The sequence below is a fragment of the Watersipora subatra genome, chromosome 9 (genome assembly GCF_963576615.1).
Source record: "Watersipora subatra chromosome 9, tzWatSuba1.1, whole genome shotgun sequence".
NCBI lineage: Eukaryota > Metazoa > Bryozoa > Gymnolaemata > Cheilostomatida > Watersiporidae > Watersipora > Watersipora subatra.
This window is the reverse complement of record NC_088716.1, coordinates 13,665,244-13,682,378: the sequence shown is the minus strand read 5'-3', so window position 1 is coordinate 13,682,378 and position 17,135 is coordinate 13,665,244. Positions and strand designations below refer to the sequence as shown.

The following is a 17,135-nucleotide window of genomic DNA, read 5'->3' as shown; positions in this document are numbered from 1 at the left end:
GTTATTGACATAACCATGTACAGGTTATTCACTACTTGTATGCAACCAAACATATTTCGCAGGCTGTTTAAATCACATTAAAAAGGACAACATTTCAACAGTGTGTTCTTTCTTTAGTCATATACAAAAGGGTTGTTATGTATAATATATACAAGAGTTACAATATATTTTCACAAGATTTGTAATATTCATTAGTTCAGATTATTAACAAGCATTGAATTTGAGTTTTTTGATTTCGGACGACAATCTATCAATTTGATTGGTGCTGTACTACTACCTGTATTGTTTGAGCGTTCAAGATTTTGCCTTGATTGCTGCCAGTTAAAATTTTGCATCGGTGAACACCAGAATCTGAATATCATAGACTTTGTTAAAAGAAATCTTTCAACATGTTTCATATTCATTGCCAATGCTATACTGTACCAAAATTGTATATATACATTTTATAATGGCCAGGAGATAACTATAAAATAAATTTTTAGTTTTCAAGGAGTTATCACACCTTAAATTTAATCTTTCGTGATTTCGTTATACTCGTTCCCATTGAACTGAAACCCCTGGAATGGCAAAGGTCATTCGCGAGTACGGAAATCCGGCCGGCGCCATGTTGAGTTAGCGTTTTGAGTAAATTTCAATGTGAGAAAGCAATCTAGTTTCAGATTTAATAGCTAAGTCAGATCACGAATACACCGCTAAATCAAACGAACAGACTACTGAGATTACTACTAATAATTAATGTAAGAGACAGAAGGGTGTAGGTGCACAGTGCTATTGCTATTCCATGAAATGCAAAACCTCAGGAATGGACTTTTGTGAAAGAAGGTGCAGAGGTGCAATTCCACTGTTGCCACCTATGTAAAAGAATTTGCTGGCCTTTACTAGGCACGATCTAGACTATTTCATAAAGAAATAAATTGTGTGCGGTTCCATTCAATTTTTTATTAGAGAAGGAAAATCCACTAGCCGAGGAGCGTATGGCCATTTGCTCTGCTCAACTAAGTGAGCGCGCTCCTTATATATTACTAGCTGCATTACCCGTCTACGGGAATTGATTCACGTACAGCAAGAGGCTTATTGAGAGTTGTCTTTCATACTGTAACACGACTCCAAATATGCAGTTTACTGAAATTGTTTCCCTGATCAGACTGCATACACATAATTATGCCGTCATACATGTCAATAATGTTGGAGAGAACAATGAAAATTTGCAATGTGTTTGACAGCTAGTCTACAATGCATCAGTCTCAAATCACTCAAATCGGAGTTGTCTTATCTTATTTTATTTATGCTTAAAACACTAATAAGGCTTTTTTTACACTTTTTAGGTTAATTTCAACACTTTTTAGGTTATTTAAGGTATATTTTCAATCAGGAGCGTGTATAAAAGTGAATGAGATGGTGTGCTTTTTTGTAATATACCCTGCTCTCTTTTTTCTCACCGTCGCCTATCGCAACTCTTGGAGTACCCGTGCAAGTTCTGTAGTACTCGTAGCTGGAAAAAAGTAAGAGTGACTCAGCTGTGGAAGGAAATGAACATGTTTACTATCACGAACAGTGGCAAATCCAACGTTTTAAGTAGTGGATGTGTAGCAATTCATAGACAATATAACATTGAATAAGAAGTACTTACCTTTTTGATGTAGAAATTTAGTAGGCAAGAACAGCGGTTTTTTAACAGTTGCGTGTTCCAGCAGGGAGGTTTGGGTTTCTTTTTTCAAACTGCTCAACTCTGCTCTGGCTTGTCGGGGAGATAATCCAAATCGGGCTCGAATCGCTTAAAAGATGGCTGCCACCCCGACTGCCCTTCCGCAAGACTCTGTCTCTCTCTCTCTTCAAAGCCTTTCTGAGGTGCAGCGTGCTGGCCTCCTCGGCCCACCTATTTGCAGCTGCGATTTCACTAAATCTGGTAATGAAGTATTCTGGGTCTCCGGTGCCATTATACTTGGGCGTTTTGAACTGGGAGGTCGGTTGTGGGTTTCGACTTAATGTGACAAGTCGCCCAATGGTGTCAGCTAGACGGTGCGTGTCGCGGTCTACACTTCTTGCCTTCCTTTGAGACATGACTTGAGCTTTTCTCCAAGTGAGGGGGACCGTTATAGACGATCGTAGCCTGACTTGGGAGTGCTTAAGCCTTTTTTGGCAGTATCGAGCACCTTACAGAGTGGGGGGTGGTTGGCATAGTGCCAGTCATCAACCCTTCCCTGAAGTGCTAGATAACCTGCTTATTCTAAAACACTAAGTTTCTCTACGAATGGGGGGGGGTAGCCGTACAGCTATCTTGGCTAGATTCGGAACCCCCGGTGTTTGCCGTACTACTCTGGTTTTCCTTTACTGAGGCTGCCTTTGCAAGCAGGGCCGGAGTTTGATTTCCAAATTTCTAGATGGTGCTTACCGGGTTCGGCGCAATTCCACTGTTGCCACAGTGTAAAGAATTTTGCCGGCCTCTACTTGGCGCGATCTAGACTATTTCATAAAGAAATAAATTGTGTGGTTTCATTCAATTTTTTATTCGAGAAGGAAAATCCACTAGCCAAGGAGCGTACAGCCATTTGTTCTGCACAACTAAGTGAGAGCGCTACTTTATATATAACAATATCACTTGTTCTGGCTAACGGTAAAAATACCGGCTAACAAGTTGAATAAATAGGATCGCTAGTGCGTTGGTATGACAACCATTTAAGTGACGATAAGTGATAGCATAGCGAGTAAAACAGCGATATAATAAGAAGGACAACACATACAATAAAATAAGACAACAATATTAGTGACAATAAGTGATAGCATAATGAGTAAAACAATGATCTAATAAAAAGAATAACACAGCATGCAAGATATAACATATAAAAATGTCTACACGAATTACAATGTCATGGCTCGGCGTCCACCACGCTTTCAAAGGAAAAGGCATGACATTTCACAAGTGAGTCACTTCTACTACTAGTTCTATTACTATTGCTAAAGTCTATGACTACTACTAGTTGTGCTACTACTAGTTAGTACTGCCGCTAGTTAGTTTTACTACACTAGTCACTGGGTGAGTGAGAGCCAATCAGTGTCACTACTGAGTGTACGAGTTTGACTGTACGTTGTCGATGATTAGATAAATTTATAAGCTAGTAAGTGAACTTTGTCTTTCTTCAGAAAAAAAGTTTTTTTATTATTTGAAATTTTTATTACATTAATTTTTAGGAACTACAGAGTACAAACCATCGTGATATTTCTAAATAAATATTTGAAAAAAATGTTTGCAGTGCCTATAATATTATTTATTGTTGTACCTGGATATAGCTAGCAGTAAGGAGATAAGAGTAATAACACTATTGTTATTACTACTGTTGCTAACTACTACAGTTTCATTTTAGATTTCTTTTAGATTTAATTTTTATATTTCCAAACAAAGTAACTGAGAACTCTTTTTATTTACAATGGTAACGCGACTGCAGAAGAGTGAATAAGCCTGGCCCTTGGGCACTTATCTGTTACGAACATTTCAATGATCCATGTTTTGACAGAACAGGTCAAAATATTCGACTGAAACCAGATGCTGTGCCATCACTGTTTGCACTGCCCAGTCATTTAAAGGTTTATTTTTCAATGATTGAATTCAAAATAATATTTTAAGCACAGTGCTGCTAGGTTGTTCAACTTAAAGTAGGTATATCTAAAAAAATTCAGAAACCTCAAACAGCATGCAAAACAGCTACAGCTGCCTCAGTTATTGCTTATGAATATGTCTGCAGCTTAGCAGAAGATGTTGATGTGAATTTCTCTAGTAATACATCTGTGGCAATGGTTAGTACTTCTTTGCCGTATTTCTGTAATTTGTTTGTTGTCATTTCTATTGAAATAATATCATGGTTGCAATCCATTTTTGATCCATGCTTGATTAAGAAATTTCCATTAAGCTTTATGCCTAAGATGTGTGTGAATGACTTCCGGTGAAAATTGCCACATTTTTATTTTACATAGCAATATGGTAACAGTTTGACCTATTTTATTTTTGCTTATTTTATTAGCTGTATTGTTGTATCTTAATGGTACTATGTTTATGTGAATAAGACGTTCATTTTTGTTGATTTTATGTAATTGTTATAATTGATGCTTTTGTTTAGGTGGTTGGAATAATAATCCTACTCAGTTTAAGGCTATCTTTCGCAAACTTATCAGCAAATGTGGTGCAAAATCAGATACTGGTAAGACAGGTAATGTTACTGCTCAAAACGAGATTCTCATCATACAGGGTACTCCAGAAGTTGATCAGTTGGTGGAGCTCACAATGATTTCAGATGTCAAATTTATGTTATAGGTAACAGTGTAGTCTATATAGATGGCTACATTGTGCAAAAGCTAACTAAAGTGCTGTCACGTGACATTGGCCATCAGTCGCTGGTTACCACTAAGTCAAGTATCCAGTACCGACATCTATATACTCTACTTGAGCTACAAAACAATGGAGGATTGGTGCGTTCATTAGGCGGTGTCATCAGAATCCTGCTAGTTATAAATCGATACTTTCGTATTAAGGCAAAGCCAGATCCACTCCATTGTGTGGTGTATGTTATCAGTAGTGTAGGATCTAGTGATGTGCTATGCCTTGGGAAACACCTTACGGACACAGCGGATGGCATATCCAACACTGCTTTGTTGATGACAACCTTATTCAGATGTTTTATGATCTCTGACAGCATCCTTATGCTAACACCGTAAATTCAAACTGCAAGGTGCATCTTTGCGGCATAAAATACTAAAGCAGTACTTTTTAAAGGCCAGTAACAATGTAATCACTGTAATATTCATCTGCAGCTGTGGTTGTGCTGCTATTTCTTATCTGATTTAGTTCTAGGAAACTCTGATGCACCTTGGCTCAATATCCAGTGGTATACAAATCTCCTTTTACACAGTTTCTGTAACGTGTATGTATAAGTTTAATCTGATTACACTAATTTCTGCATTTCCTTGTTTGCATTATTTTGATTATTCTTTATTACAACTGTTTTTAATTCTTGTTTAGTTGTTGCAGTAGTTTATTCCATCTTTTACAGATACTGTATTATACATTTCATACATTCATGAGCTATTATCATTTTAATCTTGAAAACAGTTTCTGTTTTGGCAGCATATGTGTTGTTTTTATCGAAATACTTCACATGCTAAGTTTCTCCATTATAGTTTATGCATAAGTAATATAATTTTTAAAATAATGGAACAGTTGTTATTTGCCTGGATATATCATTTGCTGGGTTTATGCGTCTGTTATATAACAGTTTGTATGAATAATATGGTGAACGAAAATCTATTTTACATCCACTTATCATATCCCACTCCATATGTTATAAATCGGTTTTCTTTTATCAGGGACCTTTAAACGTTGTGTAGGAGGCGTTTTCATTAACACCCAGCTAGAAAATAACTATTCAACGTGTACGTTTCTTCTGTCAGTTTTCACTGTTTGTTTACAAACGGAACGAGTACACGATTAGCTTTCCAATATGGCGCATGCATTACGTATCGCTATCAATGTAAAAGTCACGTGATTGTAATTTCATGGCTATTTCATTGATATTTCAACGCTCGTTCTATTGTATATAACCCAATATCCTAAAGTTTTGTCAGTTATGTTTGTTACCGTCGCTACATCGTTGTTACAAACCAATGATATCCAATACTGTGTCTGGGACGAGTATTTTAGAGCATTGGCTAAAGTAGCTACTCAATTATATTGTTTCAACTCCGAACTCTGACAACGGCAAAATCTTTTCGTTGGTGCCCCTTTATATGGCTAGTTTTATTTATCCAGCACTCCGTACCCCACTATGCAGTGTTGAAGCGACAGTACATAAATGTTTGCATATCACTTTATTGCAAAAACAATTATGCCTTTGAGTTTTGGCAGTTCTTATTGCAAATATATTTTCACATTGGCAAACAATGATTGTTTATGTGTGCTGTACGTCTTACCGCAATTAATACCCTTCAAGGTTTTGCGTTTGGATAATTTGTTCGTTTTTTTTTTAAAATTTTTACTGAAACTCTATGTACTTCATTTTAGATTCAGCATTTTGAATGTTGGTTATTCCTCTATTAGTTTCAATATCCGTTGCAGAATATGCAGTCACTTTCAAAAGGTTTCCTTCGCGCCGGAAATAAGCTGCCACTATGTCTGCTTAGACGGTCAACTGGAACACTTAAGCCATTTTATTACCAGGATATGTTTGAAAACACAGAGCCTCTAAACCCACCTTACAAAAAGCTAACTTGTAGGTTTGCGCACTGTATTCAAAGTTTTATTGTCAGGAATTATTTAAACAGTATTTAAAATTTGTTGCAAACTTATGTTTCAAACACAGTAAGCCTAATTATTTTCAATGTGTGTATGCTGTGCTTAAATTGATGATATTTGTGTTGGGAAACAGTCCCAACATCGACAAGTCCGAACCTAGACAAGTCCCAATCTCGACAGAGGTTGGTCCGAATCTCGACAAAGGTTGGTCCGAACATCGACAAAGGTTGATGCAGTTTTACGATAATTTAATCTTCAACAAATAATAAATGTCTTTTTGCAGTTCTATCCTCACTTCAAAAAATAAAAAATCAAAGCTACTCACTGAAGTTTAGATTTCCAATAAAACATTTTGCTAGCATAACAGTCAACCATATTTATGATTGTTACTTGTTTTAGCATTCGTTCTATATTTTGGTTGGGCAAAATATTGTTAGGCCTACATAAGCTGGGGAGTGCTGCATCAAATGGATCACAAGATATTTTTTGCACAAATAAATATTTTACATATAAATCGCTCATTTACTATGAAAATAGTAGATGGTAAAATAGTAAAACTGCTGTCGAGATTGGGCCAACCGTTGTCGATATACAAACTCGTCGAGTTTCAAACCAGTCGAGGTTCGGACTATAAACCACTTTATAGGTTTCCTTCGCGCCGGAAATAAGCTGCCACTATGTCTGCTTAGACGGTCAACTGGAACACTTAAACCATTTTATTACCAGGATATGTTTGAAAACACAGAGCCTCTAAACCCACCTTACAAAAAGCTAACTTGTAGGTTTGCGCACTGTATTCAAAGTTTTATTGTCAGGAATTATTTAAACAGTATTTAAAATCTGTTGCAAACTTATGTTTCAAACACAGTAAGCCTAATTATTTTCAATGTGTATATGCTGTGCTTAAATGGATGATATTTGTGTGTTAAAGTAAGTTGCTGGAGCTACGTGCAGATGGGTTGTATGCAAAGCTATGCTGCTGTTCCTTGTTTAAAGGAAATCATTTCAATTTTTGTTTGCTACCAATATGCTAGGTATTATAGTTGCCTGGTACAACGCATGTGTCTTTTAGTACATTTTCAATGTATAATGGAACATACAGACAAGGCTTAACATCTGGTTGTATAAATAAAGGAAAATAAATATTCAAATGTGTCAAAATGGTAAATACAAATATTATATATGACTATAGTTTATTGCATAGGTCTGATCAGGAATGCAACAGGAAAATCATCCGATTTTCTTTTTTTAGCTGACTTTGTGTCTACAAGCACCTTTCAAAGCAAAAATATGTTGGTGGTTGATCCTCAAGCACTGACACTGCTCTGTGAACAGGCTATGGTTGACATATCTCACCTCCTCAGGCCAGCTCATCTTCAGGTATTACTTAAAAACCATGTGTGCAAGCAATTGATTCTTACTAACATGATTGCCATGGTTGCATAGTGAAGAAACCAAACACTAAGAGCACTATTTGGTAGGTTCCCTCATTTTTATTCGTGATTTCCTGTTCCGTATTTATTAGTATTTATTATACTTATTTTTTATATTCCGTCTTTCAGATTTTGACTATCTGATTTATTGTCTGGTTTATTTAGAAACCAAAAAGACCTTCTGGTTTTGTGAAATTTTGTGAAATTATTGTTATTTTTACACCTAAGTGATATTTTATTTGCAGTCCCTCTCTAATATTCTCAAAGACCCAGAAGCATCCCCTAATGACAAATATGTAGCTTTAGAGTTTTTGAAGAATGCTAACATTGCGGCTGGTATGGTACTACCTGGCTGTCAGGATACTGGAACAGCCATAATTATGGGTATGCTGTAGCAACTTCAGATGTTGCAATTAGATTTAACATGGCTGCATTCAAAATAGATCTGTACTTTTTGTTCTAAAGCTATCTTGAATACATTAAGCCTGGTTCCTATATACGTCGCAAAGCACCGGCGACAGCACCACAGGCTATTAGCGGTGAAATGGTAACCTAAGCGCCGGATACCGCCGCTAGTTGCCGGCGGCATCGCAATAGTTTCGCGCTGCTCAAATTTCACAAAAGACCGCAGGCAAAACCTTCCCGACATGCACTGTATGGGTGAAGGTCACCATTATAGAAACGGCGTGGTTAGCGAGCATTTTATTTGATTACGCGATTATGTTTAGCGATACAGCTTATATGTGAACATATGCCGCCGAGCCTAACGCCGCAAACGTTTTGCCAGGTTTTGCCAAACGTTTTTGCAAGTTATCGCCGGAGTATCGCAATCGATATGGGAACCAGGCTTTACATGTACATCATGCACACATCATGTATACATCATGCGTATGTCAGAGACAAATACACATATTTGTAAACAACAAGCTTAAAACCGTATTTTAAATAAAATGGTTTTATTTGCATGTTATATAGCATAGATTTCAGTTACACACAATCAATAAAGATTTGAGAAAGTATTATTTTTTATCTAGTTGAAGTTGTCTTCCCGGCAGTGCGTTGCTCACCGATTGTATTCGGAATAATTTCATAGATGCCATTCAGTTGTATAGCAATTTTCTACTGAAATTTCTAAAGCTTGCTTTAACTATCATTTACAGCAGTGAAGACCTGAATTTCATAACCTTGATATGGTTGAGTTTCTACGATCACCTCTGATATAACGAGGGTGTTCTCAAGTTCCCTACGCTGTTTTGTGCGTATTTTTAGAGCTTCAAGTCTGTTACTACCTCATACAAAACTTCATCTCAAAGTTTGTTGTCTGTCATTCCGTGTTTATCCAGCTCTAACAACTAAAATCTAGAAATGATAAATTCACTTCATATTGGTTTAGAACTCATGAAGATTGCAGCTGCAAGTTCATTAAAATTCACACCTAACCACAAGGCTAAGACGCTTTTATCATTCCTCTCATGTTCATCATATACTATGTACCCTTTTCACGATTGCACACACTAAATGTGCACTTTTAATTATTTATTAATATTACCTTTTGCATTTGTTATTTTTATGGAAGCTAAATTTTTGCTACATTAACTATTTTTTAATTTGTAATTTTTAAATGTGTCGTTTCAATTGGGCCGCTACACTCCTATTTCCGGTTTTTCCTTGGCTTGATTGCTAAATCTGTAAAGGCTGAATATTTTTCACATGGATAATAGTACTATCTTGAGTAGGTATAACTTCTACATTCTCTCTGCAGTTAGAGTTGAGTGATAAATGGCGTTAACATGTAATAAAAATAAATTATCGGTCTGAAGACTTTTTTATTACCTGAACAATGCCGGCCATTCACCTAGTTGACTAATAAATTGAGCTTTTGGCAGATCTGGTAATGACTTTTCTATAGTGTTGTCTGACTTGTCTCATTTGTGGTGTCTTTGTATATTCAGTTACTCATATTTACTGCTTTTGGCAAGTCTGTTAATGACTTTTCTATACTGTTGTCCGACTTGTCTCATTTGTGGTGTCTTTGCATATTCAGTTACTCATACTTACTGCTTATGGCATGTCTGTTAATTACTTATCTATAGTGTTGTCTGACTTGTCTCATTTGTGGTGTCTTTGCATATTCAGTTACTCATATTTACTGCTTTTGGCAAGTCTGTTAATGACTTCTCTATAGTGTTACTTGACTTGTCTCATTTGTGGTGTCTTTGTATATTCAGTTACTCATATTTACTGCTTTTGGCAGATCTGGTAATGACTTTTCTATACTGTTGTCTGACTTGTCTCATTTGTGGTGTCTTTGCATATTCAGTTACTCATATTTACTGCTTTTGGCAAGTCTGTTAATGACTTATCTATAGTGTTGCTTGACTTGTCTCATTTGTGGTGTGTTTGCATATTCAGTTACTCATACTTATTGCTTTTGGCAAGTCTGTTTATTACTTATCTATATTGTTACTTGACTTGTCTCATTTGCGGTGTCTTTGTATATTCAGTTACTCATATTTACTGCTTTTGGCAAGTCTGTTAATGACTTATCTATAGTGTTACTTGACTTGTCTCATTTGTGGTGTCTTTGTATATTCAGTTACTCATATTTACTGCTTTTGGCAAGTCTGTTAATGACTTATCTATAGTGTTGCTTGACTTGTCTCATTTGTGGTGTGTTTGCATATTCAGTTACTCATACTTATTGCTTTTGGCAAGTCTGTTTATTACTTATCTATATTGTTACTTGACTTGTCTCATTTGTGGTGTCTTTGTATATTCAGTTACTCATATTTACTGCTTTTGGCAGATCTGGTAATGACTTTTCTATACTGTTGTCTGACTTGTCTCATTTGTGGTGTCTTTGCATATTCAGTTACTCATATTTACTGCTTTTGGCAAGTCTGTTAATGACTTATCTATAGTGTTGCTTGACTTGTCTCATTTGTGGTGTGTTTGCATATTCAGTTACTCATACTTATTGCTTTTGGCAAGTCTGTTTATTACTTATCTATATTGTTACTTGACTTGTCTCATTTGTGGTGTCATTGCATATTCAGTTACTCATATTTACTGCTTTTGGTAAGTCTGTTTATGACTTATCTATAGTGTTACTTGACTTGTCTCATTTGGGGTGTCTTTGCATATTCATTTACTCATACTTACTGCTTTTAGCAAGTCTGTTAAATACTTATCAAGGTTTAACAAGGGTGCATTCAAAATAGATCTGTACTTTTTGTTCTAAAGATATCTTGAATACATTATGTGCACATCATGCGTACAGAATGTGTACATCAGAATACAATTTCTCAGGAAAGAAAGGTCAGCAAGTGTGGACAGGTGGAGATGATGCGGAGGCCTTGTCATGAGGAGTGTACAACACGTATACGAGTAGGAATCTGCGATATTCACAGGTAAACTATTAGTTGCTGAATTATCATCATGGAAACGTGGGCTTTTAATATAATCCTACCTTAGTTATAGCAATAATGGTTCAACATTAGGGCAGTCGAGTTTTGTTGTGATTTTCATATGTACCAGATTAGAATCGTTTTAGAACGATTCAAAATAAGATCATTCAAATCAAAACACAGTTTAGAACATATTGTGTTAGAACAAGTCAACAAATTTAATTTTTTGTGCAAATATGACGAGATTATGATGTAAAAACTATTGCTTTAGATTTTTGCAATATCCACTGCGCTTAGCACATTTTTCGTGTCTACATGCAACACCCAATTTTGCAAATGTCCGTAATTGGCTCTGTAATTTTGTTTTTTTAAATATATTTCAAACAACAAGGATAAGCCAGCGAATACACACCACTTGGTGACAACTCTGGAGTTTTTTGGCTATAAAATGAATATACAGTGAAACTCGGATAACTCAAACTTCAAGGGACCGAGCAAAAGTGTTCGAATTATTAGAGCGTTCAAGTTATCAGAGCACTATCACAAATCCATGTATTTACTTATTTATTAGTAGATACATGTACATATACAAACTATAATATAAATCAAAAGCACAAATGGCTTGTTTCAAATTAAATGCTTCTAATGTAAAGCTTAAAACGTTTTTATCAAAAATTATAGAGATTTTTCTGTCACTTGAGATTAGTTTGTTGTTTGAGGTGATGTTATTGCCAGGACGTTTTTTAGATTGACATTGGCAAAACTTGATCGTTGCTGATATTTTGAGCGTTTTACCCACGATCAATTTTGCCGATTTTTCTTGAAGTTTATGCAAAGATCACCTTACTTTACCTGGGATTCGTTAAGAGCAACACTCCGAGGCAGTTCAATTAAAAGTTTTACGAGGTTTTACGGCACATTGTATATCACTCACGCTTTTTGAATGGATACTTATTTTATGTACAGACGTATTCTGTGTTTAGGTCAAACGATGAATAGTTTTTTTAGCTATGACAACGTATACGTTTAATTACAACAATTTTTAAGACGTTTTAAACATTCAACATTCCCACGTTGATTCAACACGGAATCAACGTCGGAAAGCTATTCATCACGGGCTAGCCGGGTCACGCACTCAAGGATTTTCGCCACGCAAATACAAAGCAAAAACAACATGCTGCTTCTGTTTTGTATGTGCGTGGCGAAAATCCTTGTGCGCGTGACCCGGCTAGCCCGTGCTATTCATCGTATAGCAGGATAAATCAAATTTCACCAAACATTTAGAAAAGTCGTTGACAAAAATGTTTTGCCGATGGAGGTAATAACGACGCTTATGAATTACGAAAAGTTGAGGTTTACCTCTATGGCTTGGAATAAAGTGATTTTCTAAAGCGATAGCAACCGTTTCGGTAGCCGTTGGGCAAAAAACAGTTCGTTATAACAGTGTTGAGTTAGAGTTATATAGAGCCATTTATCATTGCGTGGGAACGGACCAAGCAAATCCAGTCGAGTTAAACATGTGTTCGCTATATCCGAGGGCGTGTTATCCATGTTTCACTGTATTTCACAAAGTACTGAAAGTTATTTTGTAACCTTTATAGAAAGTTAAGAGTAAATCATATTTTGCTGCGTATTTCAGGTGGCTCCCCTTGACATGTACAAGGAAGCAAACACTGGCACAAATCTTCCTGCTCAGATAGAGATATACTCTACCAAGGGAGACGAGTACCACTTCCTGTTCATAGCCAAAGGTGGTGGTTCGGCTAACAAGAGTTTTCTCTACCAGGCAACCAAGGCTCTGCTGAATGAAAAGAAACTCATGGAGTTTGTACATGAGAAAATACAGGTTTGGAATATGTGTGTGTTCCTTACCGCTGTCAACTGTAGGTGGCAGGTTATAAGTGTGACAAGCGTCAGGCCTAAATAAAGCTTGCAGGAAACAGCATTTACTGTTACACCTTTTTTGCGCCTTTTTGAAAGTCATTTTGTTTTTAAAAATAGCTATGGAGTTGAGTTTTTCAATTGGGTTTATTGTTTTTTGGATGTTAGTCTTTGTTCCGATATAGCCTGAGTTCCAATAGGATCATATTGTTGAGCTTAACTGTTCAAGTCACTATTGTAGACTATCGGGACGGCTGCTTGTCCACCCTACCACTTAGCCTTTGTTATTGGAGGGACTTCCGCCGAAATGAATTTAAAATGTGTTAAATTGGCCTCAACGAAGTACTTTGATAACTTACCTACTTCAGGTAAGTATTTTTAAATTCTTCGGCTTTAAAGATATGATTGCGTCAAATTTTAGTTGATTTTAACAGAGAGCATCAATTTTTTCTATCAGTTGAGATGTCGTTTGTTGTTTTAGGCAGTTTCATTGTCAAAATATTTGAAGATTGAAATTGACAAAAATTGATCGCGGTTAAAACGCTCAGAAAAAAAGATGCGCCCAGATATGCCCAAAATGATGTACATGTATATAGTGAAACAGTCCATCTTTATTTCTTGTATTCACATTGGCTATTGCAATAAAAGTCTACTTCTACGCGGCTCCATTGTCATATATTTTATTTTGTAATTGCTCATGATTGCCAGAATAAAATGTTAAATCTAGCTACAGATACATTATTATAAATGTTTCAAACGCTCCAAATAAAGATAATTAAACTTCTGTCAATATAGTTTTCTCTAAATACTGTGTAAACATTTGAGTATTGACTACGATTCTGCCAGTCTACGGTAATTAGGTCGTCGAGCTAACTTGTTTTATCGCGGCCTTTGTATCAGCTAAGTTCTCAGTTGCTATCCACACCGGAAACTAGTTACTAAATAAAATAAGCAAACGCCATCTTTAAAAAGAATATGTTTGAATATTTGGCGAAACCAATTGCATCCCTAAAAAATTCGGGTATAATCAACATTATCTAGTCATTATTAGTATCAATTTGTAGAAAGGAATCTACTGGTCACATTTGATTAGTTGATTTAAGTACAAAACAAATGGTTTTATGAATAAACCGATATAGTGAATTCAAAACCACGTCAATTTCTTTGAAATCAATTAAACCACCAATTCTGACAAAGGGTCAATAAAGCCATTCTTGCGCTTGGTTGGCGGATTATGGACTTAGCTGTTGTCACTTAGTAGTGTGGGACATAAAATCTTTTGAGCTCTCAATATTTGTTCCGTTGGAATTGAGTAGAGCTATGCAAAAGTACCTGTCATAACAGCTCTGATTACACTTCATAAGTCTATCTGTCAGGTGGAATTCAGACAAGATTTCAGCGCAGGTGGCAACGGGGCTTTGATGGGTTCAATATGTTCTGCAAATTATATTTTGCGTGTTCTTTAACATATCTTGCATATCTTGAAACCAGTTGAAACATTTTCACACTTTTTTCAATGATATCATCAATTGATATCATTGAAACAATCTTACACAATAGCTACTCTGTCAATAGCTAGATTTTTATATGAATTAAAGATGGCCCACGAATGACTCCAATAAAATATATTCTAGCATACACCAGATACACTTGGTGTATGCTAAAGCCAATATTCAAGCATTTGATACTACCATTCCACAAGTGAGTTTCCTTTAGTAGCTTACCATGAGCTGCCTGTGATTATGTTCCTCTCTCTCATCTGCAGGCAATGAACATGGCCGAGCATTCAGGGACATGCAACTCGAGCAGAAGATACAAGACATGAGTCAACAGATTGGAATCGGCGCTCAGTTCGGTGGAAAATACTTTGTGCACGATGTGAGAGTAGTGAGACTGCCGCGCCACGGAGCTTCCTGTCCAGTTGGTATGCGAGTGTCTTGTTCGGCAGACAGGCAGGTAAGATTGTAAAAGATACAAGTCACCATAACTCCCAGTTTGCAGGATTGGCATCAGCTCACAGTCTAAACCTCATTTCATCGAGTCTTCACTTGATGGTAAAGTTACGTTCTGAAGAACCCGTCGTTAAAGGCTAGTTTACACTATGTTGGTAATCGCAGACACCTTTATGACACAAATATTTTTCACCGACTTCTCACTAGTCCAGTTTTATCCAGACTAGTACCCTGACAGTACAATGTGTTGTGAGAAATTGTCAGGTGCGTCAAGAAAGCACACGGAATAGGTTTATGTGAAAAAACTCAAACATGATGGAAGGTGAATGGTTGATGCAGTTGGTAGTGTGCCTGATAGATAAGCTGAATATTGTGGGTTCAAATCCTTTTAGGTGCTATTTTTTCCTAACCTGTATCCATGGATTTGGATGGCTCTTATATCATCTCTATCTATATTTCTCAAAGTTGGTCGTGTGTGCATGTGTCATTGTCCAGCTATAGCTATAGTTATTGAAATATTGGAAATAAAATTCCACATTCTGATGGATTTGAACTCACCCGCTTCACCACTGAGCTATACAAGGCGTATTGATCAAAGACAATATGACATTATATACCGTATACCGTACGCACACTCTAAATGACGTACTATTTGATTTGAAAATATGAATTCTATCAACTCTATAAAGCCCGATGCTTTTTTGTGTTTTCTTGAACTTCTAATTTCGATTTTTCGTAGGGTTCAATTGTTGTATTGTGGTCAAGGCCAATTCTTTTCATGTGGACAATTGTGTTACCTCCGTAGGAAGAGCCTCGACATTGTCTCTCCGTTCGGTCAGACAAAGACAGTACGATATCTCATTTTTACATTTGTACCAGTATTGAGAGGTACCGGTGTCGTCGTAATCCAAGTTTTGATGTATAGCTTCCGGTTGAACAGTAACCTTGGCAACCGAAAGGTTATTGTTATTATTAATTCAACATATTCAGGATTTTGATTTTGTTTTCTCAGTTCATATTAATTGTATCATTGCGGAATCATTTTTTATTGTAATCGTAGCAAGAAAGACTTAATTTAGCTATTGCTAATTATTTCACATTTACATTTGAACCCTTTTATAGCTGTCTTATTTTTTTATTTTTCATTTAATCTGCTCAAAACATTTTCGACTTGCATGAAACCGTTTTCTCATGATTTGAAGTTTGAAAGTTACAGTGGTTTGACAAAGTTTGAAAACCTCTACAGTTGTTTTTATTTTCTCTCTTAATTTATTTCAACTGCACGAAACACTTCTCATGATATGTAGTTTGAAAGTTAGAATGGCAAATGTTCTGATATGTTAAATACAAATAAATGGTGTTATATGTTAAATACAAAAAGAATTTTGTCCAAAAATATTTATTGCCCATGCGGGTAGTACAGCTAGTCAATATATAATACCTGGTATTTAGAAAAATGAAATTGTTTTAACCTACCATCACAATTTTGAAGGTCATGCGGATGTCACGTGCTTTTAATAAACAACCCATAGTCTCAACATTCGTGATGCCTTTTAATAAAATCTTTGTATAAGAATGTTCACACATTAATGTTAAATGCAAATTATTTATTCCTTTAGATTAGACTTACTAGGTTAATAGTTGTGTTTCAGAATTTGTTCCTGTGTATTTGGTGTTTTCACAACTATTTACTGTATATTGAGAGTCTCTAATATCTAATCCCGGCTCATGAAAAGAGAGTCAATGGAATATGTCGGAAAAAAGTGACACGTAGGTTTTTAGTGTGGAAAACCTGCCAGGGAGTGACAAGACTATACTTAGATGTATATTATTGGTAGGCTTTGGGAAAGATCACATCTGAGGGTGTATTTCTTGAACAGCTTGAAACAGACGTTCAAAAATATATGCCTGATGTTACCTCACAGTCCCTCAGCTCTGATGTTGTGAAGGTAATGATGTCCTATATCTATCTACTGTGTAAACGGCAATCTGTGTGTGGGTGTATTTGTCCAATTATAGAGCGGTCTTTCCTTTTTTCGTCATACGAATTTCGGTCGTACGAAGCGAACTGAATTAATATGAGTAGCAAATACCGTACTTTCGGACTATTAACCGCTACTTTTTATGATGATTTGAGTCATGCGGCTTATATAAGGGTGCGGCTATTCTGTGGTCTTTCTTT

At 36.1% G+C, this 17,135-nt stretch overlaps 1 pseudogene; it reads left to right on the top strand.

Moving 5' to 3' along the window:
- Positions 1-6,991: 6,991 nt before the first annotated feature.
- LOC137404803 (fumarate hydratase class I, aerobic-like) overlaps positions 6,992-17,135 on the top strand; it is a 51,561-nt pseudogene continuing 41,417 nt past the window's right edge.